We start from the raw sequence: 10,348 nt of genomic DNA, 5'->3' as shown, positions 1-10,348 counted from the left end.
GAAAAGAACCTGAACAGAGTCTCGTGTCATGGCTTTCAAATATGGCAACTCATTCAAGTAGGTGACTAATACCAAATAGCCCATATTTGTGTATGGGGTAAAGACAGAATGTCTTCCCTCAGATCAATTATAGTTCAAAGCTTTGGGATAGCAGTGGTGTGTGGCAAAAGGCTTCTTGGTCTCTTGACTAGAGTGAATGAAGGGAGAGGAATTGAAGAAGCAAGAGATAAGCAGGGAGTAAATTCTGACCTAATTGCTTTAATTCTTTGTCCCAGCTTTTTACATCCTTGAGCAAATGTATCCTATTAATATTGGATTAAAATGCTAGGACTCTGTAGATATTTCATTGACTTTTTTGGCCGAATCTTTACCTTTGATTTGCTTATGGCATGTCTTTGGACATCTGGAAGATCAGAGCCAGAGGAGGTTACAGATAGGGTAGATGATTATTCTCCTGGTCTGTTGAATAAATATTGGTATATCTGTATGAGACAGAATTTTTTTCTACTAACAGAATAACTTATCTCCAATTTGTTTCTTTCAAAAATTTACTTATCTTCAAACAAATATATGTAAAACCACCACGTTTAAATTATAGCCCTTCGGGACAACACTGATTTGGTCCTTCTCAGCAAGTGCTTGACTTTCTGTAGCAGATCCAAACTGGCTTGATGGGCTCCTTACTGCAGAACTAGCATGAGGTCCTAAAGGGTTTGCATGTGCTAGGATATTGTGTCTTGGTTTGCCCTTTCCTCTTCCTTCATCCTTTCAAGACATTGGGATTCTTCCTCCATCAGGAAGTGTGGTGCAGTCTGTTCTATTGTCCTGAGATCATCCAGTGCCAGTCAACAACATGTCTCTCCTGAACAAGAAGTTTCTCAGCTTTCACAAAAGGCTTCCCCAAGAGATTCTGAATGTATGGGAGCTTCTCCCTGCAATTGTGAGCAGCTTCCTCTACAGGAGAGAGCTTGTGAGCATCTCACACAGTGTCTGGTCATCTTGACAAAAGAGCTGGAAGACTTGCTGGTGGCTGGCACACTGGTTCTGTCCTTCAGTACTCTGTAATAGCAGGGAGGGAGAGGTTACTAGGAGATTAGGATGGGAAATTCGGGGAGGAGATCCTAAGGAAAACCTCCTAGACTTCCATACAGGATTATCTGATCTTATTTCCTCAAAAGTTTCTACTCTGATTCCAATTCTTTCAGGAGGATCAGATGCTATTGAGGATCCAACTCTATACATGTAAATATAAGTAATAACACTTTGTAGGTAGAAGCTTTCTACCCTTGAGGTCAATAGTTATATCATAAAAGTCTTGGGAGGATCCCTAAGGAATTCCAAAATGGTGCATATCAACAAGTTGCTTATAATGAAATGTTTCTACCACAGGACACACAGAACTTTAAATGAAATTGACTTTTCCATTAATGCAAACATAAGTTTCTTCCTCTAAGAAAATTGCACTGAAATTCTTTTCCCCAAACTGAAGATGTTTCTGCTTTAGTTTCAGTAGTTAACAGAATAACAGGTTTCTCAATCAGTTGTACCAATACCCAATTATTCTTACATCCTTCTGAAACCTTTAAGGACCTTATTCCATGCAGACTTATCTAGTAACTGGCAGATGTCTATGCCAAATACCCATTTACTAAATTGTTTAAGGTATAGAAAGGAATATAATCTTAGGCTGAATGGCTCAGATCTTAAATACACACTTTATTATAGTAGCTCAGATGTATCCCAGCCTTAGTCTATGGGATAATGACTCAACATTGTCTGTTTCTTTGTTTCACAAACTTCTTTTCCATTTGTCTAGTTATTCCCATGTCATTCAGAAAGAATGTTTTTATTCCAGGGGTTTAATTTTTCACATGACTATGCAGAAGTACTCATTTACCCAACTGTTTAGGATATGGGATGACTACACATTCACATTGAAAACAACAAGATTAGGGGGCAGCTAGGTGGTCCAGTGGATAGAGCACTGGCCCTGGAGTCAGGAGGACCCGAGTTCAAATCCTAGTCTCAGACCAGACACTTAACACCTACTACCTGTGTGACCCTGGGCAAATCACTGAACTCCAATTGCTTTTAAAAACAAAACAAAACAAAACAGCAAGATTTCATATAGTTGTATTGTGCTCATGTCTTTTACTAACTACTTGCTCTGATTACAAAAATTTGCCATAAAAAGGAAAAGCAAGGACATGATTGAATAAAACATCCTGGCTTTCCAACCAAGTAGTATCAGTTCCACCTCATAGCCAGACGTAGGAATAGTCAGGTGGGAAACATTCTTTTTCAAAAGAACACAATGGGGAAACTGAGTCAGGAGAATCCCATCTTAGACTAAGACTAAGAATGTCCTCTTTGCTTTTCCAGATACAGACCTCCATCTGTTAACAGTCACATTCTGTCTGAGTAGCTTGTGGCATTTCTCTCAGATGATGGATTATTGACTATTGATTGTGGATGGATTTTTATGGTCCATCAGACAGCTCGAAACACAATTCATTATGGTCCCATGAGCTTTTACCTCAGAGGCAAGCTTCACTAATCAAAGATTTACCAGGACTTAGCCTCAAATTTAAATTTCTCCTTGTTCAAAAGCTAATCACTAGAGATCATTTCTATATCCTTACAAATTCTCAGCAAGCCAAGTTCCTTAGTTAGGAACTTCATAACTCAAACAAGCTCTTTGGCAAGCTTACAACATTAAGAACGATCCGAAGGGACCGCAGAAAAGGGGCTTCCTATTCACCCCATTTACCCTTAGGGCTGCCAAAATATGTGAATATGTGAATAGTGAAATATGAAGTGATTTTCCTGAGGTAACATACCCACATGTGGCCCAGGAAAGGATTAGAACCTAAGTCTTCCTGACTGAGGCCAAGCTCCTGATCACTGCATCTGTAAGGAGAGGTAATATTGCATAAATATGCATAAAATATGCATAATATTGCATATTGAAGAAGGGATCAAGTTACTGCCTCTGTGACCCTGAACTAGTCTTCCAACTTCCCTGATTCCCCAGAAACTAAAGCAAAATGCTTGGCTTAGATCAAAGGAAACTAGAGAGCTGGGATTCACTGGCCCTGATTTGATGAGTTATTCCTATTCCTAACAGAGTTTAGAAGGACTCAGAGGTACAAATAGAATTCAAAACTGGGAAACTTTGTCCTTCTACTCTAGTCTCCCTTTAAGCCTTTGAAGTAGCTCAGGTGTTTTCTTCATTCTCATAGCAGCAGCAGCAGCAGCAGGCTGATCTTCATCAGGCAATTCCATGTTTCCAAGGAGCTCCTGCCAGAGACCCAGAGATTCTGCTCACAGAAAACGGAGGTTGGTTTGTTTGCCGTCATTGAGAAGTTCTCACCCACTGCATTGGTGCTGGGACCCAAAGGAGAAGGGAGGAGGGAGTACTGTAGCAGGAGTGATGTCATATTCATACTGTCACCAAATTAATGGTGATGAAAAATATTTCTTCCTGAAATTTGTACTAGAACATTCTACCCAGATTCTCACTGTGTCTGGAAGAGACAAACACTCAATTAGTTAACTGCCCTTAAATAGCCATTCCATGCCCATATGCATATATATAAGTAGGTGTGTGTGTAGCCCATATGCATCTGCAATATGGATATTCTGAGGGAGTAGAAGAAGTTGATCACAGGGCATTGGGAATACTTGCCATCTAATTTTATGATCCCTTTGAAATTAATTTCATTTCTGATGTGTATAAAGGGGCAGCTAGATAGGGGCAAATAGATGAAATACCTGGTCTGGTGTCAGGAAGTCTTATTTTTTTTTTTTTTTACTTCAAATCTAGCCTCATACACTTAGTAGCTCTGTAACCCTGGACAAGTCTTTGAATCCTATTTGCCTCAGTTTCCTCATCTATAAAATGGGGTGGAGAAGGAGTGGGTTTGCCATTTCCATCTTTGCCAAGAAAAAAAAAACACCCAAATGGGATAACACAGTGTTGGACAGGAACTGAACTGAAAGTAAATGAAAAACATATGTATAAGCACAGTGAAAGATAAAATTGATTTCATTTCATATCAAATGGAGCTCTGAGTCAGGTTTATAGAAATTCCAAGGGGATAGGACTGGAAAAAGTTTAACTTAGCTTACACTGTGGAAGAAAAGTCTCCGCGAGGGAGCCTCTTCTTCATCATGAAGTAGGTGATGCTTATCCTCTTGCAGGAAAGGCTGGAAATTGAAGGCCCACAGCCAGGGAGCCTGGTGGTGGGTTGAGAATTCCTCCCTGGAGAACTGCTGAGACAGGAATAACAACAAGCAGAAAGATGAAAGTCCCCTGAATAGGGAGTCATGGGACCAGCCTTTGTTCCTGGAAGTGGGAGGCCAGGAGAAAATATGGGTGTGATGGGTTCTGAACAGAATAGGCTAGAATCTAGAAATGAGGGAACTCTGGAGAACGTTGTAAAATTCAACAGTACCAACCCCAACCCTGGGCATAAGCCTTTTACTCGATGGTTGGGCAGGAATATATCTAAAGGGTACTCAGAGGCCAGAAGTAGGAAGTAGAAGAGATGGTGTAGGTCTGAAGGTGCTGTTGACACAGGAGCTTTAAGCTCTGGCACTAGCTCACTGCCCCAATTCTTGCTCAACAAGTGAGGAGCAGACATTTCCATGGCAGAGGGGATGTGATCCTGGTAAAAGATAAAATAATTGCAGTACTCGGTAATCAATCTCAAGACCAGGAGTTACTGTCACTGAAACATAGTTTCCTCAGTTGGGGACTGAATTAGATGGTTCCTGAGGTCCCTTGGAGCTAAGTAAAGTGACTTGCCCAAGGTCACACAAAGGCAGTATAACAGCTTGGATTTGAATCCAAGTTCTCCTCTTCCAGATACAGCATTCTTTCCACTCAATTCCATGAATTCGCTCTTATGAAGACAGGTAAAACCCGGGTCACCTTAGTCAGTAGAAAAGACTAGAGGAGGCTCAAGGTAGACCAAAATGGGAGAAGGGTCCAAGCTTATGTTCTCTGATAGGGCACAAACCAAAGTGATGGTCAGCTAAGCAGGAAGTAAATGGTGAACATGACAGGACAGTTGGGTTGGACTTAACAGCATCTTAGTGGCTTTTATGTAACTTTATTTTATTTAGGTTTTTGATAAATTGGCAAATTCTGCTGAATTTTTTTTTCCTCTTAACAAACATCATGAGACCTTGATTCTCTGGGAGGGGGAAGGAAGTGGAGCACATTGACACATTGGCAAATGTAAGTGACATTGAAAAACTGGTATCTTTCTAAGGAAATAAAAAAGCAAAATTATCTCTCAGAACTCTTTTCTTTCTCTTTAAGAAAAAAGTTCTATTGATAAGTCAAGGGTGGTGATGTTGAGGCTGCAGTCCCAGGCAAGAAGCCTAAGTCTTTAGATGATAGCAGCATACTGTGAGCCACAGCCTCCATACTGGGAGGAAAAGGCAAACTGAGGCCCAGCTGTCCTCCCTTCTTCCAGCAAGTCTGATCCTAGAAAAGGAGGTAGCTCCCTCATGGCTTGGAAGAAGTGGCTTTTGCAGTCATTGTTCCATGATGTGCTAAAGGTAAGAGTTTGCACATCTTCCTCTGATCAGTACATTCTGCTCTCACTATGTCATACTGTTCCCTATTCAGAATTCAATTAGAAAGCCTGACTAACATGGAGTCCCCTGATGTTTCCTGTTCAATCAACACCAAATGATGCTGCTCTAGGAAGTCTGGCCCTTTTCCTTTTTGGTGGTACTTCTGTGGTATCCTATGACCTGGCTGGCTCTGACAGCTCCCTCAGGCCCATCTCCTCCCACTCCCTAGAACCAGCATGGAGGACTCCTGCTTCCCATGAAACTGACCAGAACCATGATATTGCTTTGCTATTGGGGCCCTCCCTGTGGCCCTGGAGCTGCCCTGTATGGGGGAGGGAAGTCCTCCAAGTAAACGTTATGTTCTTCTCTTAAATAAAAAGGCTGTCTTCAAATACGTTGAACCAAAGGGGGATGGTTTTTTTTGGGGGGGGGAGAATTGATTATAAATCATCTGTCACTGAAAAACTCTTAAATGTATAATACAAACCAGTATTTTATACAAAGGTTTTTTGAAATAAAGTTCAGCGATAAATATGAAAAAATTCAGTTTAGACTGAATGTGAAGCAAGTCAGTATTAATTTTGCCCTGCTGGAGAGATTTCTCTTTGCAGATCATGATTCTTCCTTGACTCTCAGGACTGCTCAGAACTTCTTTGTTTTTCAGATTCCTTTTCTGCACCATTCCAATGTGGACCTTCCTCATCTCTGGGGTTTGGCTGACTTCTATTCCTCTCTTGACTTTGACCTCTCTTCCCTCCTAGGATTCTCAGTTTCTTTGTTTCTTTGTTTTTCTCTTTCATTTTCAGAAAAAGAATTCCTACTTTCTCTTCTCCTTTTCTTGACATCACCAGATTTATTTTCTGCTTCTAGGTACTTATCATGATCTCTATCCTTTAAAACTCTGTAATTGTTTCCTTCTGTGATAGTATCTCTGTCAGGGGTATGTTTTGATGAGTTTTCTCTCCAATTTGAATCTCTTAAATTTTGGTCTGAAATTTTTTTTCTGATCTCTTTCACTTGTCTCTTGCTGTCTTTTTTCCATTTTATTTTCCATATGTTTCTTTTCACTTGTTTTCTTTTTCTTAACTGTTCTATCTATTTCTTTTTTCTTTGTGGGAACGGGAGTTGTAATAGACTCACATGGGGAGGTTTGGTGCTTTGGATAGGTTGTAATCTCTGTACTACCCAGCCTATGGGAAATCGGAGGAGGGACTTGAGTTTTGGGTTGGGGAATAAAAGGCTGTACTTTTGTGCCTCAAGGATGTGCCCACCTATGGGACAGCCTGCCTTGCTAAGTCATTAATGAAGGTTGTGTTTTTTTTTTTTTTTGTCTTCACTAACGGCTCTGTAGAACTCTTGTTAACATGCCACATTCTAACTGCTTCAAAATTTGTTGTACACTTTATTAGCCAAAATTTCTTATCACTTCTTCTGTAGCCTTTTCTAAAATTGACAATTAGCCTCTTTAGGATCAGTTCTCCAGTGTTGGGGAACTTGGAATTGATGATTGCCACAAGGGCTGCATAGACATGGGTAGAGATTGGAGATGCCCTTTGTGCTTGTAAAACAGATCGAGCCAGCAATCCCCTTCCCCTAACTATATTTTCTTCAAGGAGTTCTTGAATGATAATCCCTATGTTAGAAATGGTCACCTTATTGATAAGACCATTGATGGACTTCTTCAAGGCTTCCCAGCTCATCCTTTGGTACTCTAAGCTGTTTTTATCGGTTATCTGTTGCTGCATCCTCCTGAGCTTTGCAGGAGGAATATAAGCACCACCTGTGAGAGGGAGGGGTGGATCCACGTGGACTTTCTTCTTTCTTGGGGGCTCATCCTGAGCAGATGAGCTCTGACTGGTTGCTCCTTCTGTCCTCCTTTTGCCTGGTGAAGGAGACATTCTGTACCTTCTCTGATCAGAATCTCTCTTGCTCTCTCTCCCTGAGTTTTTCTCTATCCCTCCCTCACCATTCCATGGTAGCTTTTCTTTGTGGACTGATTTTTCTGGCATTCAATGTGGGAGTACTTGGGGCTGATTGTAAAGCTGCTATATTTGCCTTCATGTGCCCAAGCTCTCCTTTCTGCCATGAGGTCCAGGGCCCTGTCCTGCTTCTTCTGACTTCCCTTCAGTAAAACTTCTCGTGATGAAGTTGCCATGCTGGCTGAAAGGTGTGAGGTTTTCTTTCTAAATGGCCTCTTGTCTTCAGGCAAGAAGAGCACTTGTTCCTTAAATATACATATATCTACAACTTATCTATATTAAACATATTACATATATCTATATCTATATATTTCCCTAGTTTGATAACACCTTTGACCTGGATTACAGCAGCTCAAGGCAGTACTTTGAACTCCTTGAGCTATATGTCTAATACTGAGGTTTGGGAGTCCTAGAATAGAGACTTCAATGACCATATCATTCTAAATTGCTTTCCTGAATGGCTGGAATAAAGCTAGTTTCAACAGTAAGTATGTCCCATCTTTCCATAGTCCGTTAAATACTAGCCATTTCAGTTTTGGAGTCGCCTTTGCTGGTTTGTGGCAGGTGTTTTGATTTTCTTGTATTATTGGCAATCTGGAACAATTCTTCCACGTGGCCATTTTCAGTTTTTCTAAGAAAAAAAAGTGTTCCTTTCCTTCCATCACTTGTTGAATTTAGGAAAAGTCATAGGGTGGTAAGAGCCATTCCTCAAGGCATCACAAAAAGAAGAGGTCTTGAATACACCTAAATATTCTTAGCTGTACTTCTTGTGATGGTGAAGAAATGAAAGCAAAGTAGATGCCCAATGATTAAGAGCGCAATTTTTACCAATGATTATATAGAAATGATTGACTTGATACCCTGGCAAGGTAACTTTCCTCAACATGTGGTTTTGCCTGATGGAAAAGGTGGCTAGTGTCCATGAATACTTTTGCTTCCCACCACACTCCCAACATGCTTCCTGCTTGAGGGTGTATAGCTGGGATCTCTACCTAGATCTAATAGTGCTTATTTGTCATGTACCAACTACCTTTTTCCTTGCTTTCAGGTTAGAGTTAGATGTGTGGATGGTTAGGTGTGATGGGGGAAGGAAGACACACTTGAGCTACCTAAGGTCCATGCCTTGTGCTATACTCTGAAAGGTCATTCAAAAAATTTGTCTAATAAACAGAAGTTTAGACTTATCTCCAACCATACAGTAATGTCCTGTTCTTCTGAAAACTTGATACTAGAAGGTAGCAGCTGAGTAGTTGCATGCCATGAATTTAGAATTAATCAATTGTTTGAGAGAGCTGCCATTTTCTACTTGGCCAACCATACAATGTTTTATGATTCTTCCTAGATCAGTGGTGTAATTTACAAGGTTCCACACATACTTGTAGTGATATAGAGGCCAAGGAGTTCCTGGTTTATTGATGTGATTGAGATACCATAGAACAGAAGGAGAGAAACTCAAACTGTTAGAGGCCCCTCTCTGCTTTAGTGTAAAGTATAGAATCTCCCCCACCTAGGCAATCCTGTACCTCCCCTAAACAGTGGGGCAAGTTTGATACCTAAGAAAGGGGGTGGGAGTTCCATTATGATTATATAGTTTAATGATCATAATGGGTTACTTACAATAGGGGCCAGTCTGGGGCAGTTGCTAGATGAAAGTCTTAATAGAGGACTGATCTCTGCAAAGACCCCAGGAAAGCCCAGTGATAACTATGGACGGAAGGAGGAGCTATAGTGTGCTTCACTGTGGGTTGCTGGATATTAGTAATGAGCTCATTTCCAAGGTTGGTAAGCCAGGGCTGTTGGGTAAATGCCCAAACATAGGGTTGTGTACTGGTCATGAACACCAGCTCATGTTATGACTTTCACTAGTCATATTATCTGAGTTATGGTCATAGTATCTAAGTTATGGTTTTTACCAGTCAGTGTTGAAGTTATGGCTTTCACTTCTTACCGTGTTTTATGGTTTTTCCCCAATAAGGATCTTACATTTAGCCTGACTTTTTCAAATCGACCTCCTCGGGGATACATGTACTATGTGGGTGTCTTTTGACTAAATTCTACAACTCTATGCATTTTTCACAATGCAAAGGAAACCAGTAACCATCACTTTCCTTTTTAGATCAATAAATATTGGTATCCCTCCTAGAGGACTAGATCTGAAGCCTATCACAGAAGCAAATAATATCCTGCAAAATGTCCTTATCTGGTTTAAAACATAATTTTTTTAAAAAATGGCTGATATAAAGTAACCAAAAATACACTTCTAAATAGTAAAAAGACTTTTTTTAATATATATCAAGCATGTAGCAGGTTCCATAGTAGGTGCTAAGGACATAAGGGTGAAAATGAGCTCTGCCCCCAAGGAATGTCATTTGAAAGGGGGAAATATGTGTATGTCATAGATGAAAGGTAATCTCAGAGGGAAGGAACAGGCTGGTGAATGGGCTTGGTGGGAAAGGGGATGGACCCGAAAAGGCCTCCTCCTCCTGCTGCTCATGTTTAAACTAAGGTAGTGATGAAGGACAAAGCATTTCAGACATAGGAGATGGGCAGTGCAAAGTCTCTGAGATACAGAGAGTGTCATGATATAGGAACCTGGAGTGGTTTGTGATGTTGGTTAGCATATGGAGGAGAGTAATGTAGAAGACTGGTAAAATAATGCCCCCACTCTAGGCAGGCCTTCATCACCTTCTACCTGGACTATTGAAGTAGTCTGATGGGGGAGGGGAGGGTCTGCCTGCCTCAAGTCTCTCCTCATTCAAATCCATCCTCCATTTAGCCAC

General features: G+C 40.8%; 1 pseudogene; it reads right to left on the bottom strand.

Moving 5' to 3' along the window:
• Nucleotides 1-3,183: 3,183 nt before the first annotated feature.
• LOC114032527 lies at nt 3,184-7,650 on the bottom strand (annotated as a pseudogene).
• Between the last annotated feature and the right edge of the window lie 2,698 nt (nt 7,651-10,348).

The sequence above is a fragment of the Vombatus ursinus genome, unplaced genomic scaffold, assembly GCF_900497805.2.
Source record: "Vombatus ursinus unplaced genomic scaffold, bare-nosed wombat genome assembly UNPS02005459.1, whole genome shotgun sequence".
Classification (NCBI taxonomy): domain Eukaryota; kingdom Metazoa; phylum Chordata; class Mammalia; order Diprotodontia; family Vombatidae; genus Vombatus; species Vombatus ursinus.
This window is presented reverse-complemented; position numbering and strand designations above follow the sequence as displayed.